Genomic DNA, 26,858 nt, shown 5'->3' on the forward strand with positions numbered 1-26,858 from the left:
CTGGGGCGCCTGGGTGGCTCAGTCGGTTAGGCGGCCAACTTCGGCTCAGGTCATGATCTCGCGGTCCGTGAGTTCGAGCCCCGCATCGGGCTCTGTGCTGTCAGCTCAGAGCATGGGGCCTGTTTCAGATTCTGTGTCTCCCTCTCTCTGACCCTCCCCCGTTCATGCTCTGTCTCTCTCTGTCTCAAAAATAAATAAACGTTAAAAAAAATTTCTTTAAAAATAATGGCAAACTTGTATAGGCCATACTGATTGCCTATATTTTTGGTTGTTGATACTACTTTAAATATTAATTTGACACTTTCACATTTCTTCATTTCTATATGTTTTATTTGTGAACAATCATAAAATCCCATGTGACTCAGATAACGGGAATATGCAATAAGGACTTGCTGTTGGGGGCTTTAGCAGAGTTTGATAACAATAAAGTATTTCACTAATAGGAAAAGAATAAGACAAACCCTCTGTTGACCTTTGTTTCACATTAAAATGACCGGAGTTTGACACCAAAATGACAGCTGGTTAAAACAGCTTGAGATTTCAAAGTGCTTGAGTATATATAAATATTATGACTGATCTCATAAGTGTGTTGGAAAACACTTTAAGAAAGGTCCTTGGCTTAACAGTTTGCTACAGTCTCCTCTGTTGGTCAGAGGGAAATATCACACACACACAGCCCACCAAAGAAAGTTTTATGAACTTCTAGATTTAAAGAAATAGAATAATTAAAAACGCGTAGTTGAAGTCAACAGAACCAAGGCTGGAGATTAATACTTCGAATGTAAGTTACTAGTTTGTACACAAACCTAGGATTCATATTCCTGAAGTTTGGTAATAGGACAGATACTGCTCCAGATTAACTTTCTGTGATGAGATGCCGACAGCAGTAGTATGTGGAAAATTCATCACTAAGATTTATTTCTGTCACTTCCTCTTCTACGGTAGAACATGTTAGGACAAGGAGAACTCGCAGGGATGAAAAGATGTCATGGACAGACCATTCCTGCTCACAGGTCTCACGGCATTCCAAAAGGCACATCTACTGGCAACTCCTTAAAATTGTCTCAACTTTATTTTTAAAAATCTTGAGCAAGCCACTGTTTATTCTAAACCTTATAGCGACTTGGATTCTGTGCAGTTTTCCGTGGGCAAGAAACATTTGGGATGACAGGAAAGAATAGGAAGCAAGAGTGATAAACAAAAGTCAGAATGATATAGTTTGTTAGTGGACAGAATAGATTAAGATTATCAGTAGTGCAGAGTTCAAGCAGAAGCTTTCCCATGAGGTTTGTAACATTTCTAAAAGGCATTAGCGTCAATTAGTGAAAAATTAATTCAGGACAGTGGAGGCTGACCAGAGCCATGTAATCAGGGTGGGGGTGCAAGTTTGAAGCACAGAGAAGTGTCTATGCAGATCTCCAGCAGGTGGGTGAGGGAAAGAAGAGGCAGAAGGCATGGTTGCCATAGGTTGAGGTGAATAATTTCATTTCCGTGTTTACTTTTTAATTTTTAAGGGGCGTCTGAGTGGCTTAGTTAAGCGGCTGACTTCAGCTCAGGTCATGATCTCAGGTTTCGTCGGTTCAAGCCCTGTGTCGGGCTCTGTGCTGACAGCTTAGAGCCTAGAGCCTGCTTGGGATTCTGTGCCTCCCTCTCTCTCTGCCCCACCCGTGCTCTCTCTCTCTCTCTCTCTCTTTCTCAAAAATACATAAACTTTAAAAAGATAGTACATGCACATGGTACAGAATTCAAACAATGCAACAGAGAATTGATTGAAAATTAAGTCAGCTTCCTACCTCAATTCCCAGGTCCTCAAACCCCAGGTCCCCGCCAGAAGGTCAACACTTTCTTGTAAATTCTTCCATTCTCTATGCACAGACAAGCATTTATTTATATATATATATATATATATATATATATATTTATATATATACACACACACACATATATATACATATATATGTATATATTCATTCATTCATATATTCATTCTATATGTATATATATATGTGTGTGTGTGTGTATATATATATATGTGTGTATATATATATATATATATATATACACAATTCCTTTTTTAAAAAATGCCAACAATAGTATTACTTACAGCACCTCCATTTTTCACACAAGTCAAATTATTCTAAACCTTGCTTTTTTAACCTAATTCCTCCTAATTTCCTCAGTTCCTTTTAACAGCCGCATTATATTCTGTCCTATGGGTGTGACAGTCTCCTATGATGTACATCTGTTTCCAGTCCTTTGGTCCCACAAACAGTGCTTCAGTCACTGCCTCATACATATGAAGTCATCTCTTTTCTATATTTCCACTGAAAGATATTAGAATGGGGCTGGAAAAATCAGAAAATAAAGTTGTCCTAATTAGATTGAGATATTGAGGACAGGCTGATTTATTCTGGGACAGAGAGAAATTACCACGAGGTGGTACTGATAAGAGAGTAAAAGTTAACTTAGATTAATTGATCTTCATTTCCCATAAACTGATTTGAGGTGAATAGCAAATCTTTTTGGTACATTAGTGTTACTCTTCGTCACAAAATGCAAAGTTCAAGGTTGGAGTAAGTACTCAGTGAAAGTGAGTAAAGAGCAAATATAATGATGACCCATGTAAGACCTGCTATTCTTTTAAGGAAAAACAAGCTATTGTTGAGCAGATATTTTCCCCCAGCTTCAACCAGTGATTTCAAAAACTATTGGGGCACCTGGGTGGCTCAGTTGGTTAAGAGTCTGACTTCAGCTCAGGTCATGATCTCACACTTCGTGAGACAGCTCAGAGCCTGGAGCCTGCTTCGGATTCTGTGTCTCCCTCTCTCTCTGTCCCTCCCCCACTCATGCTCCCTCCCTCTCTCTCTGTCTCTCTCAAAAATAAATAAACATTAAAAAAAATTTTTTTAAACTTTTAAGAAAATTAAAAAATAACATTAACATATAAACATATAAAAATAACAATAAGCATGTTGAAATTTGAAACCTCACTACAGAACAAAGAAATGAAAATGAAAAGGACATCCTTTCTGTTCAATCCAGAAAAAATTATTTTTTAATTACAATGCACAGTGATAGTGGTTAAATAATTAAAGATCCCTCTGCATGGGAGACCATCTTCTTACAGTTTAAAATATATTTGTAATTTTAAAAATACATAAAATATTACAAAAATAATTTTGAAATAAAATATTTTGAAGAATACTGATATATAAATTTCACATTGTAATGTTTAAAGTCTATGCCTAGAATTATATATATAAGTAAATCTATGATACAGACTCATGTATGTCAGAGAGGGAACACCAAAAAGAGATAACAGTAATGAACTCTGAATAATGGGACTGTGGGTTTTTGTTTACACTTTTTTGCATTTTCTAAATGTGCTACTGCAAGTCCTTGTATTTTAAACAAACATTTACTTTTTTAAAAGATTAAAAAGTGTGGAAATGGAGACATAGCTTATTTTTAATAAGAGCTTTTCAAATCATGTATATTCCTTTTCCCAAAAGATGTATCCTTCCCATGCTTAGATTTATGGAACAGTTATGGAAATACTTGAATCAGGTCTTAAGGAACTCACATTATAGATTTTATGTTTCGGTCAAGCAGTGTCACGTTGAGATTCAGTGTGAGTGATCTTAAACCCTTCCCCCACTTCATGGAGGGAAAGCCTAATACAGGGGAGGACTGCCCTCTCCAGCCTAGACCTGCCCTTTGAGCTTCAGCCTTGTTTCATCCAAATGCCTCCAGGCACTCTGCTGGCACAACCTCACATTCTTAGAATGTTCCTTCTTAACATGACTTCCTGGGCTTCCCCCAGTCTCCTGTCGCTTCCCAAACTCCTCCTTCCATGTCATTGAAAACCCAGAGAGTCACCCTTGACACTTCCCTCCCTCTCCTTCTCCACATCCGGTCCGTGGCCAGATCCCATAAACTCTACCTGCACTGTATGCTGTGCCTCTGCCCCCTATTGCCGCCTCTACTGTCACCTCCCCTCCCCCACCCCCAGCCACCTCTCTCAGGGCTTGCCGGAGCAGCTGTCATTCTCGCCCCCTTCCAGTCGTTCTCCACGTGCAAGGTAAATGATCTCTTCTCACCGCAAGACCAATGCAAACTACAAATTTATCTGATTGGCAAATTTCAAAAATGTTGATAACACATTGTGTTAGCAAGGAATAAAGCATAATAGGCACTTGAACATTGCTGGTGGGAGTATAAATTAATTCACTCACTTCAGGCCGCAATTTGGCAATACCTATCAAAATTAGTATCTTATAGAACCTTTATGACCTGCCTGTTTACTTCTGGGAATTTATCCTTCAGGTGTCTTACAGAAGAGCAAAATGATATATGCCTGTGCATATTCCTTGTGACGTACATATATGTGTGTGTGTGTATGTGTGTGTGTAGCCTAAATGTCCATCAATGGAGAACTGATATAAAATTAGGAATTGTAGGGGCGCCTGGGTGGCGCAGTCGGTTAAGCGTCCGACTTCAGCCAGGTCACGATCTCGCGGTGCGTGAGTTCGAGCCCCGCGTCAGGCTCTGGGCTGATGGCTCGGAGCCTGGAGCCTGTTTCCGATTCTGTGTCTCCCTCTCTCTCTGCCCCTCCCCCGTTCATGCTCTGTCTCTCTCTGTCCCAAAAATAAATAAAAAACGTTGAAAAAAAAATTAAAAAAAAAAATTAGGAATTGTAGGTCCATACAATAGAATACACATACATAGCTTTTGGTTAGCTCTAAATGAGATGATGTGATAAGTGCTCCAAGGTGGTTAAGGAAATAAAGCAAAATGCAGAAGAATGTGTATATAACTATTTTTGTTAAAAAAATAAGTTGGAGGGGAGGGGGCACAATAGGTAATTGTGTTTGGTCTCAGACAAACTGGGAACTGGGACCAAACTGAGAACTCGGACCAAACTGAGAACTAGGTGGTTGTAGGACAGGAGTGAGAAAGAGATGATTTTCAATTGCTTACCCTTTTACTGAACTTGATAATATATATAGTTTACGCATTCAAGAGGGAAAAACATTTCTTTTACAGAGTGATCTTTAATGAGTCAAAATATGAGCATATGGCCCCCCTGCTTAGCATCTTGCTGCGAATTCCTTTCCATTTAGGATGAAACCCAGTCCAGGATCATATGTCTCTGTGGGGGCCAGCTCCTGTCTGTCTCCCCAGAGAGCCCCTGGGGACTTCTTTCCTTGCTCCCCACACTCCAGCCCTGCTTTCAGTTGCTCTAGCATGTCATGTCATGTCCTTTTTTAACTCAGGAATAAGACAGCATATGCACCTTTGTTTATATCTCACTGCTGCCTGAAATGCCCATTTCCCTTTTTTCATCAGTGACCCACAGAGAAAAATGCTCCAATCTATGTTAGGTTCCTTTACTAGTCTCTCTCATAGAAGGATGAAATCGCATACTTATCTGTGTGGATTTCAGTTAGTGTCTGCTCTGTGTACCACTTTTTAATTTTATCAGATGGGGGGCAATCAAAGAAAACATTTTGTTGAGATTCAAGAGATCTGAGTTTGGATCTTACCACTGTATAACTGTGGCGTTCAGCAAATCACTTAACTTCTCTGGGCTTGAATCCTCTCATCTGTAAAGTCAGAACACTAGACTAGTTGATTTCTAGGGCCCTACTATTTATTAGGATGCTATGAGTATATTGTATAAAGTGAAATGCACATAAACATTGAATGCTGGTGCACTCTTTATATAATGTGAAATACATCTAAATAATGCATGCTTGGATAAAAGAACTTTATGTTAAAAATGAAAGTTTAGTTAACTGTTTTCTTCAGAGTAATTTAACTTTTTGATTATTTCCCACAGCATTGTTTCTTGATTCCTTCTTTAACTTTTACAATTGTGTCAAAAGCTAGAGATCCAGATAACACTCAAAAATGTACTTAATGTACAGATAGGATATGCTTATATGCCAAACCCTAATTGTCTTCTTATAATACTCTCCTTGCCATGTTTTTATATGGCATTATTTTTATGCAGTGTCTAATTTATTAGATCATATAACTCTTTTCTCATTCCTGTTTTTGTTTAAATAATAAATCCACTAGATGGATTTATGAATAGAGAGAGAGAGAGAAAAGTTAGTTCCTTTTTCTACTTTATAGCTCAAGTTCAACAATTCTGTTTTAAGAAAGGAAAAAAAGGGGCGCCTGGGTGGCTCATTTGGTTGAGCGTCCGACTTCGACTCAGGTCATGATCTCGTGGTCTGTGAGTTCGAGCCCTGCGTCAGGCTGACAGCTCAGAGCCTGAACCCTGCTTCAGATTCTGTGTCTCCCTCTCTCTGCCCCTCCCCCACTCATGCTCTGTCTCTCTCTCTCTCTCTCTCTCTCTCTCTGTCAAAAATAAACTTTAAAAAATATGTATTTAAAAAAAGAAAGGAAAAAAATTTCTGATTACATTTCGGTTTGAGGAGCAAGGGAAAGATGTCCCCAACAAAAAAAACACAACCAAAAATTGATTTTCTGCAATTTTAAGGTTTCTATTAGCTATTATAATTGTTAATTCTAAAAACTGGATATATAAATTAGAAGAATATGCTAAATAAATAATATTTGATTCAATACATGTGATTAAAATTATTTGCCTTCTTATCTCTTTCAGCTTTCTCAGTTGTAATAATAACTTCACTCTATTCCATAGAAATTTTTGATTGTCAAATTATTCCTCCATTTACTGATTACTACTTATGAATTCTGGATATTGTTTTCACCTGGATTTTCTGAAAAGCTAATAAATAGCACCCTATATTACAAGTTAATTCTGTGTTATAATGGACCACACTGGGGTTATATTATAATTTATCAAACCCTTATATTTTAAGAAGGAAATTGTCTTAATTATTTCTTTTCTCTTTAGCACCTGATCTGATGGCAGTGGGTTGAAGGTCATCCAAAAGTGTAAGTTTACTAATGATATGCTTAAGCCAGTCTTTTATATATTGTTCCCCTCGGCATAGTTTTCTGGGTAGAGATGAGAGCAGAGCAGGTCTAGGGATCACAGGCCTATCGTCCTGACACATCTTGTTCATTAACAAGATTCATGAGGTGCCTCCGTGATTCTTGAACAGTAGGCTGGCCTTATCTGAGAATCCCCTGAGCTAATCCTGGGTGAATCAGACAGGTGAATTGGTCTTTGAGGTTAAAGTTCTCATGAGATAAAAGGCTTTTAAAGTTGAACTAATAGTTGCCAACCACTAATATACATTGGGGGAAATTTGACTTATTGATAATTAGGGGGGACTAATTTGGCTTCACATAACAAAATTAGAGGAAGGTGACCACTTCATTTAGGATAGTCCCTCCCTTACCAGAATCCCTAGTTCAGTTTCTCCTGGTAGTTCTTTCTGTTTGTAGGAAATGAAGCAAATTCTCATACATGAGTGGAATTTTCTAGCAGCTTTGTGCTCTATTCTTTCAAGATAAGATATATGTTTAGATTACTGGATTCCAGTATGCATTTGTGTCAGTTTAATTTGGAATGCACGGCTTCTCTTTTTGTTTAAAAGTCAGATAAAGCAGAAAAAGAGCCTTGAAAGAGTTGGCTTTCCTGTTTATTCGTTTCTCTCCACTCTCCTGAGCCCTCTGCAAGAAGGGTTTCAGCCCCCACCGATCCTCCACAACTGGCCTTGCCAAGGTCTCCCACAACCCTTACTTTGTTTCATACAAAGCTCTGTTATTGTCATCATCTTATGTGGGCCCCAAGCATAATTTAATGCTGGTTAGTCATGCTTTTCCTCTTTTAAATACTTCCTTAACCTAGCTTCCAAGCATTAGCTTTTCCGTGGATGTCTCCTACCTTGTTGGCTGAGAGCTCCCTTGGCTAGATCTCTTTCTTCCTTCCTGACTTCTAAACACTGCATTGCCTTATCACAAACCGTGAAATCCTGACCTGAGCCAAAATCAAGAGTCGGACACTTAACCAACTGAGCCACCCAGGCGCCCCTTCTAGCTTCTCTTACTCCCCTGATGATCTCATCCTGTCTTTAACCTTTCAATACCACCTATATGCTAATGGCTCTCAAGTTTATTTCTCCAGCTTCCTTGCCTCTCTTGACCCTCAAGCTCCTATACCAACTGTTTACTTAACAACTCCATCTGGATGCCTAGTAAACATCGCCAGCTTGACATGTCCCATGCTGAACCCCTTCCTGCCCCCAGCCAGCCAGTTCCCTGTCTTCTCAGGGAACTGAGTCAGTGGCAACTTCAAGCTAAAAACCTTTGTGTCATCCTTGACTGGTCCTTTTCTCGCATCTCATATACAGTCCATCAGCAATAGCTCCGTGCTTGTGTCTTCAAAATTTGTCAAAAGTCTGACCACTATCATCACCACTGTTGCCACCCTGATTCCAGCCACCATCACCTCTGGCCTCAATTAATGCAATAATGTCTTAACTGGTCTCCCTGTTTCTACTTGCCACTATTATCTATTCCCCAAATAGAGTGATCCTTTAAATATGTAAGCCAGCTGATTTCTGTCCTTTATTCCAAGTCCTTAAACGCACCTAAGGTAAAAGCCAAAGTCACAGGCTCTGCCCAATCTCTGATCTCCCTCTTCTCCCCCCCCCCCCCCGGCCCCCCCCCCCCCCCCGCCCCCCCTCAGCTATCCTGGCCTCCTTTCCAGGCTGCCTCAAGGTCCTTGTACTCTCTCCTCCCTCTGACTCAACTGCTCATGGCTCTCTGTCTCCCTCGCTTCAAATCTTAGCTCAACGGTCACTCATTCAAAGAGAACCTAACTACCCTGTTTAATATTGCCTAAAATCATTTAACACTTCTGCTCCCAGCTTCATTTTTCTTGAGAGCTTTATCCCATCTGACTTACTTTCTATTTTACTGTTTATTTTCTTTATTAGTAATACTCCTCTGGGTTCTCCCCTGCCACCCTCCCCAAAACACATACTCAAATGCAAGTCCTTTGAGGGAACGAAATTTTGTTTTACATGTTCACTGTTGTACCCTTAACACTGGAGGAGTGCCTGACATATAGTAGGCCCCTAACAGATATTTGTAAAATGAGTGCATGATTAAAAAAAGGTTTGTGTTACTGGATACGCTGAACTAGTGGGATTGAAGCATTCTGTTTATGTCTAAGAGTTAAAACTGTACTATCATATGAATTTTGGTATGTTTGGTTGACTATTCAACCAACATTAATTGAGAATCTTCTCTGTGCCAGGCACTTTGACACTAACCTTAGAGAGGTAAGCAAAACATTACCCCTTGCTGTTAGAAGCTCATGAAACACCTTCCATTTAAATTTTTATTTTGCAATATTTATGGGGCGCCTGAGTGGTTTGGTCGATTGAGTGTCCAACTTCAGCTCAGGTCATGATCTCGTAGTCGGTGAGTTCGAGCCCTGCATTGGGCTCTGTGCTGACAACTCAGAGCCTGGAACCTGCTTCAGATTCTGTGTTTCCCCTCTCTCCCTGCCCCTCCCCGACTCGTGCTCTGTCTCTCAAAAATAAATAAATGTTAAAAACATTTTAAGTTTTATTTTGCAATATTTAATATCTACAAAAATGACACAAAATAATGTATATTCTTTGTATTAAAATATATAAATAATAATGAATCTTTGTTTGTCCACCTTATATCTGAAGAAATAAAACGTTTTAAGTGCAGGTAAGCCCCCATTTTACTCTCTCCAACTGCATCTCTTCCCTTGCTGCCAGAGATAACTGCTCTCCTGAATTTGGTGTTTATCGTTCCCATGCATTTAAAACATATTTTTGCTACATATGGATCCCTAAATAACACATAGTATTATTATGTTCAATGGCAGGTCTTATATATATATATATATATATATATATATATATATATATATGTGTGTGTGTGTGTGTGTGTATACAAAAGGTTATATATGTGTATATAAAACTATATATATATACATATATATAGTTTTATATATATATACATATATATATATATATATACATACACACACACACACAAATAATTTGTTGTCAAGTTTACTAACATACAGTGTATATACTGGGCTTTTGGCTTCAGGAGTAGATTCCCATGATTCATCTCTTATATACAATACCCAGTGCTCATCCCAACAAGCGCCCTCCTCAATGCCTATCACCCATTTTCCCTGCCCCCATCAACCCTCAGTTTGTTCTTTGTATTTAAGAGTCTCTTATGGTTTGCCTCCCTCTCTGTTTGAAACTATTTTTCCCTTCCTTTCCCCCCATGGTCTTCTGTTAAGTTTCTCAAATTCCACATATGAGTGAAAGCTTATGGTATCTGTCTTTCTCTCACTGATTTATTTCATTTAGCATAATACCTTTCAGTTCTATCCACGTTGTTGCAAATGGAAAGATTTCATTCTTTTTCATTGCTTGGTAGTACCCATTTTGTATATTATATATATATATATATACACACATATATATGTGTATATATATATGTATATATGTATGTATATGTGTGTGTGTGTGTGTGTGTGTGTGTGTGTGTGTCTGTTCATGTCTTCTGCCCATTTCTTCACTGGATTATTTGTTTTTCGGGTGTTGAGTTTGGAAATCTTTATAGATTTTGGATACTAACCCTTTATCCGGTATGTCATTTGCAAGTATCTTCTCCCATTATGTTGTTTGCCTTTTAGTTTTGTTGATTGTTTCCTTTGCTGTACAGAAGTTTTTATCTTGATGAGGTCCCAATAGTTCATTTTTTGCTTTTATTTCCCTTGTCTTCAGAGATGTATCAAGCAAGACATTCAAATGTAGGTCTTTTGATTTTCTCAGTGTTATTTGAGGGATTCATCTGTGTTGATATATGTAAGCGTTCATTTCCATCACTATATATAGCATTCCAGTTACTTTTCCATTCCCCTTTTAATGAAAACATAGGTTGCTTTCAAGTTTTTGATATTATAAACATTGTTGCCCTAATATTCTAAACCAATTCTGTCCAATAGAAATTTGGGTACTGATGGAAATATCTGTACTCTACAATACTGTAGCCACTAGCTACATATGGCTACTGAACACTTCAAATGTCAATGTGACTGAGGGACTTATTTTTAATTTAATTTAATTTTAATTAATGTGGTTAGTGACTACTCTGTTGGAGAGCAGTTCTATACTACATTTTTTTTTATCTCTTTGGATGCATATGAGAGTTTATCTAGTGCAGTAATTCTCAGTACTGTCAGACCCAACGTGCTCTTCTTATAATAAATATATTTTATTATTAACAAATATATATAACAAATATATCACCCCATTAACTATCTTGAAATGAAATTCATAGATAATTAACTCATCTACACATTTAAAACAATCAAATGTAATGCATTTACTGTGAAATAAAGTAGAAATATAAGAAAACAAACTTTAATAAAATAATTGTATTCAATATGTCAATGGCTACAAATACACTATAGTATATTAGGAGACAAAATGAAGTTACCTACAAATGCAGACTCATAGAATCTTGTGATATTGGAAACTCAAAACTCAAAAGTGGTGTTGCCATTGGTGATGTGAGCAATGAGGTTCTGAACAAGACAAAATACAATCTTCACTTTTCCAGTAGCTGCATCCCTGGAAAGTTGATATATATTAAAATCTTACCAAAAAATACTTGGTATTTATATCTGAAACAAAGTTGTTATACTCTTAGGTAATTATAAACAGACTTTTCATCTACATGAATCCTCTACTAGGCCTTGTAAAGTCATGGAGGATCCAGGACAGTTGTTTTTGTTTTTGTTGTTGTTGTTTTGTTTTGTTTTGTTTTTAATGGAACTATCCTTCAGGTTACAGGACATAGAGGATACCTGATCCCCACCCCCTACGTGTGGTAGTAAGCCTCCCACCACTATTATAAACAAAAATGCCCCTTCAGGTGAGGCACCGTTGGTCTCATCCATTACCAGATTCATCCAGTACCAAATTACTGGATGTTAAAATATGAGTATCTTCAACATTATTTAATATGTACTTGTTCTCCAAAGTAACCTCCAGTTACTGCCAAGTTCTCCGAAGCGTTAGATCAATTTACAGTCTCACCAGGAGGATATGAAATTTACCATGTTTCCATGTACATGAAGTATTAAACCCCTAAACCTATTCTTGTCCTAGAGGATAGCTTTGTTGAGCTCAACAGTTAGCTATTAAAAACTATAACTGACCTATGCCCTAACCCTTTGTATACCTCACACCAGAATAGGACCTCTCCCACCTCTCTGAATAAGCCCAGAACAGCATACCTACTACGTGAATGCAATTGTGGTCTCTTCTGCCATTTTCCCAAGGGGTATAGCCAAGGCTCAAAAAGTTCCTAACTGATGCTAGATCCTTTCCACTGACCCCAAGCTATCTATTTCCATCTCCTACCAGCCCCTTCTTCAAATTCCAAAAGGATCTGGTCATAGGTCTCTGGGAAGTAAGTATTTGAGCTTAAAAAAAAAACAACAAAAAACAAATGGGGCTCCTGGGTGGCTCAGTCAGTTAAGCATCCGATTCTTGACTTCTGACTTCAGCTCATGTCATGATCTCACGGTTTGTGGGTTCAAGCCCCTCATTGGGCTTTGTGCTGACAGTGAGGAGCCTGCTTGGTATTCTCTCTCTCGTCTCTCTTCCTCCCCACCCTCCAAATAAATAAATAAACTTAAAAAAAAAAAAGTCTTGAAATCTGAATCCCTGGTTTTATGGAGCAAATGTAGATTGAGGTAAATGGAGCCAAGTTCATTACTATTAAGGAGTGATAATGGCCTGATCTTTACAACTCTGACTATAGCTATAAAACAATTTTTGTCATTATAATAGCAAAGTAGTCAACACTCAGTGGCTGACAATAACAAACATTTATTCTTGCACTAGTCACCTTCAGCTGGGCTGACATAGACGCATCTGGGGTGGGCAGCTCTGCTCCAAGTTGCGAATTGGTTGGCTATGGTGTGGGTTCAGGTCTGCTCCACCTTTTTTCTTCTGGGACCCAGGGGAGAGGCCAACCAGGGCTTGCTTTTTTGGCAGATCACTGGAGCACAAGAGCATGAGTCCACCAGTCAAGCATATTTAGAGCTGCTATTTCTATCACACCTGTTGATTTCCCAGTGGCCAAAGCATGTCATATGGCCAAGCCCAAAGATAGGAAAATATACTTCATTATAAGAGAGAGGTGGAGGAGGGCTGAGTATTTGCTGAACAATAACCCAGTCCAGTGCAAGGTAGCAGCCCTTTTTTGTAACAAGTCTGTGATTACTAGAACAGTTCTGCTTTCGTGACCACCACACAGCAAATATATCGAAACCAGTATCAAGAATTAATGGAATAACAACTAGAATTGAAGTCCTTTTGTGCATGTGTACATGTACATGCTCTTTCTCTCTTTCATATCAAGCACATACTCGCTGCCCATGTAGCCATGTTTTTCTTGCTCCTTTTTCAGTGACAGAGGACAGAGCGATTTGGTTTGGAGCATGGCCTCAAGTGTTTCTCCTTTGCAAAAATTGGGGAAAGTAACCTCCTTGGATCTCCTTCCACCTTCCACCAGCCCAATCAGAATCAACTCTCTCCAAGTACCCCTTTTCTGAAGCACACTGAATTTAAGAAACTTTTTTGTTTCTCTCCCTTAAATTAGCCAATTTAATAAGTGAAAACGATAGTCCATAGCTTCACTATAATGAGAATCTATGTAGTTAGAAAAAGAGATTAAAACTTCTTTGGCTTTTAAAACATCTAAGAAAAGAACTGGGAAATAAGTTGTAGTACATTATTTCAATGGAATATTATACAGTAACTAAAATCTACTGTATAGTATTTACTTTCTGTAACTGAATACATTATAGCTAACATTCAACAAGATGTGTGAACCTCACAAATATAATGTTGAATTAAATAAGTAAAGAACAAGAGAATATGTATAAATTCCATTTATATATGAAGTTCAAAAAGCAGGCAACCCCCCCCAAAAAAAAAAAAAAAAAACTAGCGTTGGGGATGCATGCTTAGGTGGAAGAACTATAAAGAAAAGCAAAAAAAGGGCACTTTGATGGCTCAGTAGATTGAGCGTCCAACCCTTGATTTTGGCTCAGATCATGATCCCAGGGCAGTGATATTGAGCCCTCTGTCAGGCTCCACACTGAGCGTGGAGCCTGCTTGAGATTCTCTTTCTCTCCTTCTGCCCCTCCCTCCCACTCGTGCTCTCTCTAAAAGAAAAAAGAAAAAGAAAAGTAAGCAAATTATTTTCATCAAAGTGGGGATAGTGATTACCTTTGCTGGGGACATTAATTATTGGGAGGGGGAGAAGGAGTCTTCTCAGTTGCAAGCAACAATCCATTTCTTGACATTGGTGGTGATTACATGGATGTTGATAAGTCATGTCAAGGAACATGTCTGTTCCTTGAACTTTTTTCTATAAATATTATATTTCACTGTAGAAATGCCTCAGGATTGCAAGATATTTGGTCTCATAAACTTAATCTCACATGCCATAAAATTTAATAAGAGACTTTGTCTCTTGTTTCAACTCTTGGTTAATTCTGTCCACAAACTTTCAGTGCCTTCCCTGTGTCTGTGTTCCTCTTGATAACTTTTGTGGACACATTGTCTGTCCACATTGGATAGGTAGATTTCCTTCTGACCCTCATATTTGTGATTAAAGTTAAATGTTAGATCACATCAAAGCCCATTCACCTTTGTCCATGTCTAGTAATTGTGCCCTAGCCACCTACACTTCTTTTAGGTACTCATTTGGTCTTAAGAGAGACTGAATGAAGACATGTGCTGGAGAAAATCCATAGGTAGTACTAGAAAAACAGTTCAACTTTTAATGACTCAGTAATGCTTGGTTTTCATGTATATAAAGACACTTCTTGATAAAAAAAAAAAAAAACTCAGTTCCTTGGTAGGATCAAAGAAAAATGCAAATAAGAAACAGCTCAGTATATATGGTCAATAAGAAAACTAGATAGGGTTGCCTGGGTGGCTCAGTCGGTTGAGCTTCCGACTTCGGCTCAGGTCATGATCTTACGGTCTGTGCGTTCGAGCCCCGCGTCAGGCTCTGTGCTGACAGCTCAGAGCCTGGACCCTGCTTCAGATTCTGTGTCTCCCTCTCTCTCTGACCCTCCCCCGTTCATGCTCTGTCTCTCTCTGTCTCAAAAATAAATAAACATTAAAAAAAAAAAAAAAGAAAACTAGATAGAGGTAGGTCAGGCATGATAAGTGAGCAGAGGTTCCTCTTTTCTGGGCCCCCAGATTTGTAAACTTAATGTTTATTCTCCCTTCTTTTGTATCATATCTCTAGATCTCCTGTTTTACAACCAGTTTTCTTACTGTATCTCAAAACAAGGTTAAGGTAAGAGAGACTCCTTAATCTGCTACCACAGTATCTTAATTACACTTTCACACATAAGTGTTTTTGTGAGAGGTTAGTCTTTACAAGACTTTTCAACTCTACTGTTTATAATTGTTAATGGGTGTGAATGGGGAATGGGTCACCCTAATTACCTGATTGTTCCTATTGAGTGACAGTTAACCCTCCCCATGAGTTGGATCTGTTAACTCTAGACCAAGTATATGACTACCGAGATAGACAGACTGCATGCTCTTGCATCTGAATTTTTTTTCCTCAGGGCTGTAAGATCATATTGGATATTGTCTCGGTTATTCACTTCTAAAAATATTGCATTTTACCAATCATCTGTAGTCTAGGAATCAGGATAGCATTCACAGTGACAATATACTGATAAAAATATAAATCTCTCTGATAATTTTAATTAAACAGAATAAACCAAAAGGAAAAAAAATAAATGTTTCTGAACCTTCACACATCAAATATAAAACTTCAGAAGTCATACGTACTCCTGAAAACACTGAGTTTCTTTAAAAAGTGATTGTCAAGATGGGGCGCCTGGGTGGCTCAGTCAGTTAAGCATATGGCTTTGGCTCAGGTCATGATCTCGTGGTTTGTGGGTTCGAGCCCCGCATCAGGCTCTGGGCTGACAGCTCAGAGCCTGGAGCCTGCTTTGGATTCTGTGTCTCCCTCTTTCTCTGTTTCCGCACGCCCCCACCCCCACTTGTACTCTGTCTCTTTCTCTCTCAAAAATAAATAAACATGAAAAAAAATTTTTAAGTGATTGTCAAAGTAATCAAAGTCCTTCTGAATTTCTTAAAAAAATTAGGAAATTTTGAAACTAACATTTATTGCTAATAAATGATATGAAGGGAGGGATCCTGTCTATCTTACTCACTTCTATATCCTGGGACATAATGCCTGGCACATTGTAGATGTTCAAAAAATCTTTTTAAATGAATGAATGAATGTTCAGTGTGGGTTAGCAACATTATATATGTGATCTCATTTAATCTTCACAATAATGCTATATAGATGAGGAAATTGAGTCTTAAAAGGGAAGAAAGGTTGCCCAAGGTCACACGACCAGAAAATGGCAAAGATGGGAATCAAACTATAATGTGCCTAATGCTAAATCTAACATTTGTTCAGTGATGACACACGTTTTAGCAAAGACTGCCAGTTGCCTACACGAACAGCCATTTCTCTCCTCATCTTTAATTATAACTCTAATTTTGTTTTAGTGTGCTTTCCCTTCAGGTGACTCAGTTATATCCTGATGGGATTGGTCTAAGCCAAAATAATGCCCCCATTCCCCATGTCTGTGACCAGTTTAGGGGTTTGGAATTTGATCTGGCTTTGGCCCGTGAGATTGGAAGGAACTATAGTAAAACCTTGGATTGTGAGTAACTTGTTCTGTGAGTGTTCCGCAACATGAGCAAACATTTCTAATACGTTTTAACTTGATAAACGAGAAATGCCTTGCAATACGAGTAGTACGTGATGCCAACTGTCACATGATCACAACTGAGCCAATGGTTCTTCTCTCTCTCTCTCTCTCTCTCTCTCTCTCTCTCTCGCTGCGGGATTGTGGGTGATCATCTCCCATGCTTGTGTGCTCTGTCTCATGCTGCAGTGATTGGCAGCAATGAGTGATTTTTCAGAATATTGGAAGGTGCTCACAACGGGCACTAGTGTATTTTTTGTCACTTCAAAGCACCTATGGACAGTCCCTTGCTTTTCCATACAAGAGTAAGCTCAGGAATGCTTTGCTTCATTCTAGGTCAGGCTGCCTGCAGATAGAGACCCTTTCCTCTGCTGCCTTATTGCCTGTTACATTAAATACAGTACATGACAAGAGTTTATTAATGCTGTACTGTAGTCAACATCTGTGTGAGCATATACAATGGTCCCCATGCAGAAAAAGGTTGAAAAGAAAGGCAGTAAGAAGAAGGACATGATTATGGTGGAAGTTAAGAAAGAAATCATTGAGAAGTACGAATGAGGTATGTGAGTGGCCGAAATTGCAAGATTTTATAAGAAGTCTATGTTTGTATCTCCTCTGCAGAGGAGGAGGAGGAAAAGGTGAAGGAATCCCCCACTTCAAATGAGATTAGGGAGATGTGTCAAATGCGGGAACAGTGCAAAATTTTGTAAAACAGCACCCCCCGAATAAGGCTCTGGCAGTGAGAGTAATTAATCTGTTTAATGACAATGCAATGTCATGTTTCCATGAAATCCTCAAAAGAAGGAAAAAACAAGTGTCATTGGATAGGTTCCTTGTTAAAGTTGCACGAAAAGAAAACAATTCCACTGAGCCAACAGACAGCAGTGATTCTGTTAGTGATCATCAAAGTCCTCCTACACAACAAGCTTCCTCTTTCTTGTCTCCCTCACACTGGCCGTAAAGGTTTTTAAAGGTAAGTGCTGGTTAATTTGTTTATTTTTTTGTATTTTGTATTTTGTTTACTATTTTGTATTACAGTATTGTAATTTAAAAAAATTTTTTTTAATGTTTTTTATTTTTGAGAGAGAGAGAGACAGAGTGCAAGCAGGGGAGGGGCAGAGAGAGAGGGAGACACAGAATATGAAGCAGGCTCCAGGCTCTGAGCTGTCAGCACAGAGCCTGAAGTGGGGCCTGAACTCAACGAGACTTTTTCGAGCCATGAGATCGTGACCTGAGCTGAAGTCGGCGGCTTAACCAACTGAACCACCCAGGCACCCCATGTAATTGTTTTAAATGAATATTTTTGGGTTGTGGAATGAATCATCTGAGTTTCCATTATTTCTTTTGGGGAAATTCTCTTTGATATACAAGCGCTTTGGATTACATGGAAACATACATTAAGTATGTTTCTGGAATGAATTATGTTTGCAAACTGTACTGTGATGGTAGGGATGGGGGAAGGGTTCTGGAAAAGGATTTTTGTTGCCTTTTTAACAAAGAAATACAAGAGAGAAAGACCTTTCTCTATTAAGCGTTGATATATGGGGATGTGATATGTAGAGCTGCTAAATCCATCTTGCCTCCAGAAGAGCTAAAAGACAGTCTTAGGTGTTTAATATATTGTTGGGCTTCCAGTAAGTGGTAGCAGTCAATCAAATTCTCGGTTTTGGTGAGCCAGTTACTTGAGAGCTTGAGTTGCCAGCTACCTGGAGTGTCAGTCACTCTGTAATAGTGACCCCGTCAAAACTAACTCCACTAGTTTTAAAAGCCTGTATTCCAAATGGATGTATAAAATGAAATGCTACTGTAGTTTTTACCATTATTTTATGGAAATGGGATGTCTTTGCTTATTCACTAATCCATGAACCATTTACTGGTGCCAGGAACATGGCGAGTACTTAAAAAGAGATAACACATAGAAGAACAAAGAGAGACACCCAGGCAGCCTACTCAGGAAGAGGAAGGGTCAGGGAAGTCTCTACCCCAGAGTTGACGAGAAGTAACACTTGAAGTGAATCGTAACAGATCAACAGGAGTTACCCAGGTAGAAAAAGAAGAAAAAGGGCAATCCTTCCAAAGGAGGTAGCATATGAGATGCATGAGGTCTGAGAGAATATGGCACATTCAAGGAAGGACAAGTAACTGAGTGTGTAAGGTGCAGGCTGGAAGAATCGGGAAAGAAGTTTAGAGAGGTAAACACGGCCTAGTCACAGAGGGCCTTGGGGTCAAGCTATGGGGTCAGTCCTCCATCAGGAAGCAGTAGGGAGTTCCTGAAGGGAATTAAGTATGTAGGGAACATGATGGTACTTGAATTTTTAGGAAGATTACTTTGGTAGCTGAGAGGAGAATATTTTGGAGATGGTAAAAGTGATGGGTAGAGATGATGAGAGAAGAAATCAAGCAGGGCTTTTAGATTCAAAAGATATTTATGAAGTGGTTTAGGTGGAACTTGGTGACTTGATATGAGAGAAGAGCAGGGGAGCAGGAGGTTTGCAAAGAAATGCAGGGCTCGCGAGGGGAATGGCGAGCTGGGCTGAGAAGCGAGACCATGAGTTAATGGTTCCTATACATATGGTTGAGTGATTTACTTAGTGTGGTGTTAGAAGCAAAGAACGCTGAACTGATCCACATTTGGGTAAGTATTGCAGAAGGAAAAACAGAGCAAGAAGAGTGAGAAGCTGAAGATGTTATTTAAGAGGTTACAGTGCTGAACCGAAGCAAGATGGCAATGGAAGCAAAACCAGAAAAAAGCACGTGACATGTGGAGTGAGTGGGATAAGACTTCAGTCACAATCCTGATGGATAAGCAGGCATTATTGGAGCAATGAGGATAATGGGAGTTTGTGGTAAGAAAGTTGAATGGTATGGTTTAAGATCTTACAGGTGGAGTAGCTGCAGGTACTAATAAGGAAAAGGGGTGAGTTGTCGATATCTGTGTGGAGATGAGGGGCATTGCAGACGAAGAAGCCAAAGCACTGGGTGTTGGAAGGGCCATCCACATGAACTCTGAAGACAGCAGGATTATGGCAGATTTGGGGTAGAGAGAAAAATCATAGGCCATGCTCCAAAATCTCTGATACTAATCAGAGAGTGATGAGAGGAACAGCAAGTGATGGAGGATAGAAAATTTGAGAGGCACAAGTTTCAGAGGAAGAATTTTGACAGGAGATTGGCAGAATATTGAATAGGCAAGTGGTAATTGTTATTTAGCACCTACTGTGTGCCAGGTTCTGTTCTAAGTACTTTACAGATACTAAGCTCATTTAATTCTCACCTCTGAAGTAAGTACTATTATTAGCCCCCATTTTACAAGTGAGGAAACTGAGGCTCTGTGACATTTAATATCTTGCTCAAGGTGCATAGTCATGCTTCCACCCAGGTGATTTGGCTCCATAGTCCACACTCTTAACAATGTCATTGTACTGCTGATTCTTTTGAACAAACCCAGCCACCCCCTATTGTTAGGTGGAAAGTTCAGGAACAAACAACCTCTACTTAAGGGTGTAGGAAAGAGGTAGTGTTTGTGGTAGGAAGCCATTCAAAAAAGGCAGAACATGACTGGTCCTTGATAGCATCAACTTCTTTATGTTTTCCAGAGTCTATTTTATTTGGCATTTAAACATAATAGTATGCCTTTGAACTATGGGCTAATACATAAACTCCCTCAGACATTTTTAGAAGTGGCAGTAGACTTTTAAAATAAATAGCTACATTAATATTAACTGTAAGGACTCAGTTACATAAAGGAATTAATTTTGCATCTTGCAGAGAACTGAGATACATTCTGAGAATGGCAATGAAGACAAGAAAACATGTAATCTTGAAAGATACGTGGTTCCAGTTTTTTCCCTGGTGTTACTAAGCTTTATAGCAAACCAGTTTATTTGAGGTTCATGCTACTTTTTGGAAGAAATACTCCCATTTTTCTTTTTTTAATTTTTGTTACCTACCAGGTGCTAACATAAAAACAAAGAGCCCAAGAATGTTAGAAGGCATTATAATCCAAAGGAGAAGCCTATTTTGTTTGGCTTGTATGAAGTTCTATTTATTTTCTTAGAATTAAGGCCCAAAGAATCTTGAATAAAGTGCTAATCCTACAAAGCACTGACAAAGCAGCTTCCTTGTTTTACAGCGCTGCTACTCTTCATGACAATTCTGGCTCTAAGAAGTGTAGACATGAGGAAAATACGGATTTATACAAAAGGAAATTTATGATGTAATTATAGAGAGAGATAGAGAGAGAGACGGAGAAAGAGAATCCCAAACGGGTTCTGCACCATCAGCACAGAGCTGGATGTGGGGCTTGATCCCACAAACCGTGAGCTCATGACCTGAGCTGAAATGAAGAGTTGGATGCCCAACCAGCAGAAACACCCAGACCCCCCTAAATTCTTTTCCTTTTTTTCTTTAAAAATTTTTTTTGGTTAATGTGTATTTATTTTTGAGAGAGGGACAGAGCCCGAGCAGGAGAGGGCAGAGAGAGGGAGACACAGAATCCGAAGCAGGTTCCAGGCTCTGAGCTGTCAGCATAGAGCCTGACATGGGGCTCCAACTCACAAACCATGATATCATGAGTTGAAGTTGGATGCTCAACTGACTGGTCCACTCAGGCGACCCCCTAAATTCTTTTCTTGAATTAGTTTTATTTCTAGTTTATTTCTAGGGCTTTGTTGTTGTATTTTTTCAAATTTACTACCATGAGTGAATAATTACATAATCATTCTATATTTTAATCTCTTTTGCATCGAAAGTAATGCCCCCTTGTTGTGATTTTGTTTGTCCTTTCTGGGTTTTTCTCATGATCTAGCCTTGCTAAAGTTTTGTTGTTGTGGTGGTGGTGGTTTTTCATTTTTATTATTCATTCAAAGACTAATACCTGGGTTTTTAATTTAATTATTGTATATTTACTTTTTATTTCATTAATTTCTGCTCTTGCCTTTATTACTTCTACTTTTTGTGTGTGTTTTGCTGATCTCTTCCTAACTTCTTATGCTGAGTGCTTAGCTCATTAATTTTCCATCTTTTTTCTTTTCTCATATAATGAGTTAGGGCTATAAATACTTCTCTTAGTGCTGTAATGCCAACATTCTGCATGTTAATTTTACGTTTTTTTTATTCTTTTATGTTCCCTTTTCACTCATGAGTTACTTGGATTTTTTGTATATTTTAAAATTTCCAAATTTTTATGGTTTCCACTTATTTTGTTATTGGTTTCTAATCTAATTATATTATGATAAAAAAATAATAAATCATACTGGGTTTTTTTTTTGAAATTTGTTGAGATTTACTTTATAGCTTAGTATGTGGTTAGTCTCCTAGATATTTCTTGTATGCTTGAAAAAATGTGTATTCTCTAATTGGCAAGTGTAGATACATATATGTGTGTGTTCTCTAATAGGCAAATGTGTATACACACACACAGACACACACGCACACACACACACACGCACACACAAGTTCAAACTTGCTGATATATTGTCTAGATCTTCTGTGTTCCAACTGATTTGATTTGTTTTGTTTTCCTTTTTGGCTGTTTGAGCTATTATTTGCTAAGAGACTATATTACAATATCATAGCATAATAGATTTTTCAATTTCTTGTTATAATTATTTCAGTTTTTCTCTCCATACTTTGAAGTTGTGTTTTTAAATGCACATTTCCAAACTTGTGAATTTAGCCTTTTGTCATTATGCAGAAATTTTACTTTTATATCTGTTGATGCTTTTTTTCATTAAGAGAGGAAATATTTGCAAAAAAACCTGTCTGATAAAAGATTGTTATCCAAAATATACAATGAACTATTCAAACTCAACAATAATAAACCAAACAACCCAATTAAAATATGACCAAAAGACCTTAAAAAACACCACACCAAAGAAGATAAACAAATGGCAATGAGCATATGAAAAGATGCTCAATATCATACGTCATTAGGGAAATGCAAATTAAAACAATGAGATACCAGAACACTGACCACACTGAATGCTGGTGCGGATGTCTGCAACAGGAACTCTGTGTTGCTTCTGGTGGGAATGCAAAATGGTACAGCCACTTTGGAAGACAGTTTGGCAGTTACTTACAAACTAAGCATACTCTTACCATATGATTCAACAATTGTGTTTCTTGATATTTACCCAAATGGGTTGAAAACTTATGTTCACATAATATCCTGCACACAGATATTTATGGCAGTTTTATTCATAGTTGCCGAAACTTGGAAGCAACAAAGATATCCTTCAATAGGTGAACAGATAGGTACACTATGGTCCATCAGACAGTGAAATAGTATCCAGTGCTAAAAAGAAATGAGCTATCAAGCCATGAAAACACATGAAGGAAACTTAAATGCATATTACTAACTGAAAGAAGCCAATCTGAAAGGCTACATACTGTTATGATTCCAAGTATATGACATTTGGCAAAGGCAAAACTATGGAGACAGGAAAAGATCAGTCAGTGGTTGCCAGGGCTGAGTGGTGGGGGTGGGTAGGGATGAATAGGTGAAGCACAGAGGATCTTTAGTATTCTATATAATACTATAATGGTAGATACATGTCATTATACATTTGTGCAAACCCATAAAATGCACACCAAGAGTGAACCTTACTGTAAACTATGAATTTTGATTTTGGTGATAATGAACCACTGTAGGTTTGTTGATTTTTAAAAATGTACCACTCTCGTACAGGATATTGATAGTGGGAAGGCTGTGTATGTGTAGGGGTAAAGGATATATAGAAACTCTGTATTTTTTTTGCTCAATTTTACTGTGAACCTAAAACTGCCCTAAAAAATAAAGTCTGAAAAATTAACTGTCAGTTCGGCTGTCCTTTAATGATAATGAGTCTTCTCTTTTCTGGCTTCTTTTGTCTTTGGTATTCTATAATTTCACCATGTTATGTTATGTTCACCATGTATCCATTCCTTCTTACTTTGTATGGAATTCATTGGATTTCTTATATCAGAGAATTTGTTCTTTCATTCTTTCCAGAAATTTGTAAGCCACTATCTGTCTAAATAATTTTCTTTTTCCTTTTTCCTTTCTTCTTTAACTCCAAATGGAAGCTTTGAGACTCTTACTCTTTCCCAAAATAAGAATCACTTGTTAGAGTCACTTCATCTTTATCAAAAGCCATAGTATAAATATATTCTGTAGAGGAGTTTCTGGACTTGCCCTTATAATCCACCTGGACCATGACCTTCCTGAATTATCCTCGGTTGTGAAAAGACAATTGCTTAGAGTTTTAAAAAATGCAATAACACAATATAATGTTTTACATTGACGGATTCATTGGTGGTACTCGGGGCAACTTGATATTTAGCAATATGGCCAAGTTCTCAATTATCTGTAATATCACTGAAACTTGAGATGATCCAGTTTTCTTGGTCATGGACAGTGCTAGAATGTTCCATGATGGAAAAGGGGTGGGTAGTGTCACCAGTCAATGCTATCTACAGATAGTTACGGGAAATTTCGGCCATCACAAGTTGATAACAAGTTTCTAGAACTGCCAGTGTATAGCATGAGTATAAAACTAATATTTAAAAGTGATTTACAATTCAGATTTATCATTTGATTTTAAAAATCCTCCTTTTCACTCATTAATAAAGAGACAAGATGACTAATCTGCTAGTCATAGGCCACTGTGAAGTCATAAAAAATAGAGAAATGGATAAGCTGATTCATAGCTAGTGAAGGTCCCCATCTGGAAATATTTGAAAGATTATCAGAATAAATATTCAAATGCCTCTGATTTGGTTTATTTCTTAACATTTGGAAAGAACATATCCTGAATGAGAACCTGCAGGTAAGTACCTAGTAATAGCATTCAGTATGGCTGCATCTATTTTTGCCAGATCACCTGGTAAAGTGAGTGAAACCTGTTATTGCCAAAGATCTCAGTTTTACCAAGAACTTGCAATAGCAGGAAGCACGGACAAGCTGTGAACCCTCTGTATGCTAAAATAACAGTGGCACAGTGTAATCAGTAATTTTTGCCTTGGTAACCTTGAGCAAGAAAAACTAATCAGCAGTTTTAAGCAGGCTGGACAGGATGGGAGGAGAGTGAAGATTTTTTTTTTAAGATGGGACAGCTTGAAGGTAAAATAGTCCTATCCCAGAATATATGCAGAATACCATGCCAGTTGATATGTATTGCCTACCTACTCTGTGAAACTTGGTTCCAGTTCTCACAGCATTTACATTGGTCATGAACAGGAACAAGAGTAATTGCAAGGGCAGCTTTGAAAAATAACAAATAATAAAACTCTTAAGTTTAATACATTTACTGAGAGCTTGTATGTTGCAGGCACTGACTGTGCTAGGCATTAGGACACAAAGAAGAAAAAGACATGGCTCCACCCTCATATAATCATGTAAACTAATGCAGTCATATAAATCAGTCTGAGACATGCTATTCTAGATTTCCCGTCACAGTATGAGTTGACTGTACTTTGGTGTGTGAGCCAGATTTACCACACCCTGATTTAAAAAAAAAAAAAATGAAGCTGACATTGCTTTTGACACAGAAAGCTCCTTTGTAAGGTGCTGGCAGTTGAGAAAAGGTGTGCCTCACACCTGATTCAGTTCTGAGACAGGGTGAGGAAGCTGGAAATGCTTTTCCAGGGAGACTGTACTGATGAGGCAGCCATCAGTCATCAATCCAGAAGAAACAAAGAGTCTTTGATTTAGTGTCAGCTACAAGGCCATACTTGTTTATGCTTCATCAACTTCGTCTACCCAGACTACCAGATGGAGTTCATTGCCACTCATTCCTCACCAACAGCAAGCAGAAGCAGGAACTGCTGAGAGAGAAATGCTTGTGCAGAAGCAGAGGAGAAGAGAAGCTAGAAGAAAGTTATATGGTTTTTGTTGTTGTTTTTTAAACTAAGAGATGACAAACCATATGCTCCATGTAGTTCCAAAAAAGATTCAGAAACAGAGCTTCTAAGGTGGGAGTAAAGAACTGACCAGTTAATATTCCAATTAAACTAAATTATAAGCACAAACTTCCTTTTTCATCAAATCTTTTTTTCTCATTTCCTGGTTGAAAAATGTTTTTTTCAGGTTGCTGTCCACATTAATGAAGAACACGTTGAAACCTTTCACGAAGATCTCATTTTTACACTGGACACATTGGCTTCACCAAATTTACCCAAGATAGGTGATGACCTAAAGGTATGTTCATTTTCTCTATCTGATATTTTCTGCCAAAGCTGTTGTTCTTTCTATTTTTCATTACTTATTCTTTCTTTTTGGTATCTACAAAGATGATATGGCAGGTATGTAGGATATTTTGGCAGGAAATACTAACGTGGTTTATTTGAGGTCAGTGCATGGAAATACCTGGATATGACATACAGGGCAGAGCTGGGGGTATAGTTCATGAAAAATACTGACTATAATAGCTCCTCCTCTTATCTGTGGGGAATATGTTCCAAACCCCCTGTGGATGGCTGAAACTGCAAATAGTACTGAACACTTACATGTACTATGTTTTTTCCTACATATACATACCTATGATAAAGTTTAACTTATAAATTAGGCACAGTAAGAGATTAACAACAATAATAAAATAGAACAATTGTAACACTATATTGTAATAAAAGTTAGGTGAATGTGGTCTCTCTCAAAAATCTTACTGTACTATACTCACCCTTCTTGTGATGATGTGAGATGATAAAATAGCTATGTGATGAGATACAATGAGGTGAATGATACAGACTTTGTGAAGTAGCATGAGGTACTACTGACCTACTTAAGACAAGTTGGAAAGAGGATCACCTACTGCTGGATGCTGGGGTTGACCACAGGCAACTGAAACCATGGAAAGCGAAACCAGAGATAAAGGGGGAACTTCTGTACACTGAGATTAATGGAGAAAATGATGAGCCTATAATTCGACTTGGTCTCCCTTCTCTTTCTTTTTTTCTTTTTTCTTTTTTCTTTTTAATTTTATTTTTTAAATTTACATCCAAATTAGTTAGCATATAGTGCAGCAATGATTTCAGGAGTAGATTCCTTAATGCCTCTTACCCATTTAGCCCATCCCCCCCCACAACCCCTCCAGCA

At 38.1% G+C, this 26,858-nt stretch overlaps 1 long non-coding RNA gene across 6 annotated transcripts in view; it reads left to right on the forward strand.

Moving 5' to 3' along the window:
* The window catches only part of LOC125923788 (uncharacterized), an 85,909-nt gene that overhangs the window by 30,950 nt on the left and 28,101 nt on the right, over positions 1-26,858 (forward strand). For 5 of the 6 annotated variants that reach the window (XR_007458158.1, XR_007458156.1, XR_007458159.1 and 2 more), the window contains 2 exons: positions 6,893-6,933; positions 25,854-25,964. This is a non-coding gene — a long non-coding RNA (uncharacterized LOC125923788). The remainder of the gene's footprint in view (positions 1-6,892; positions 6,934-25,853; positions 25,965-26,858) is intronic. The other variant, XR_007458160.1, reaches the window with a different exon arrangement.

This window comes from Panthera uncia, chromosome B1, assembly GCF_023721935.1.
Source record: "Panthera uncia isolate 11264 chromosome B1, Puncia_PCG_1.0, whole genome shotgun sequence".
Lineage (NCBI taxonomy): Eukaryota > Metazoa > Chordata > Mammalia > Carnivora > Felidae > Panthera > Panthera uncia.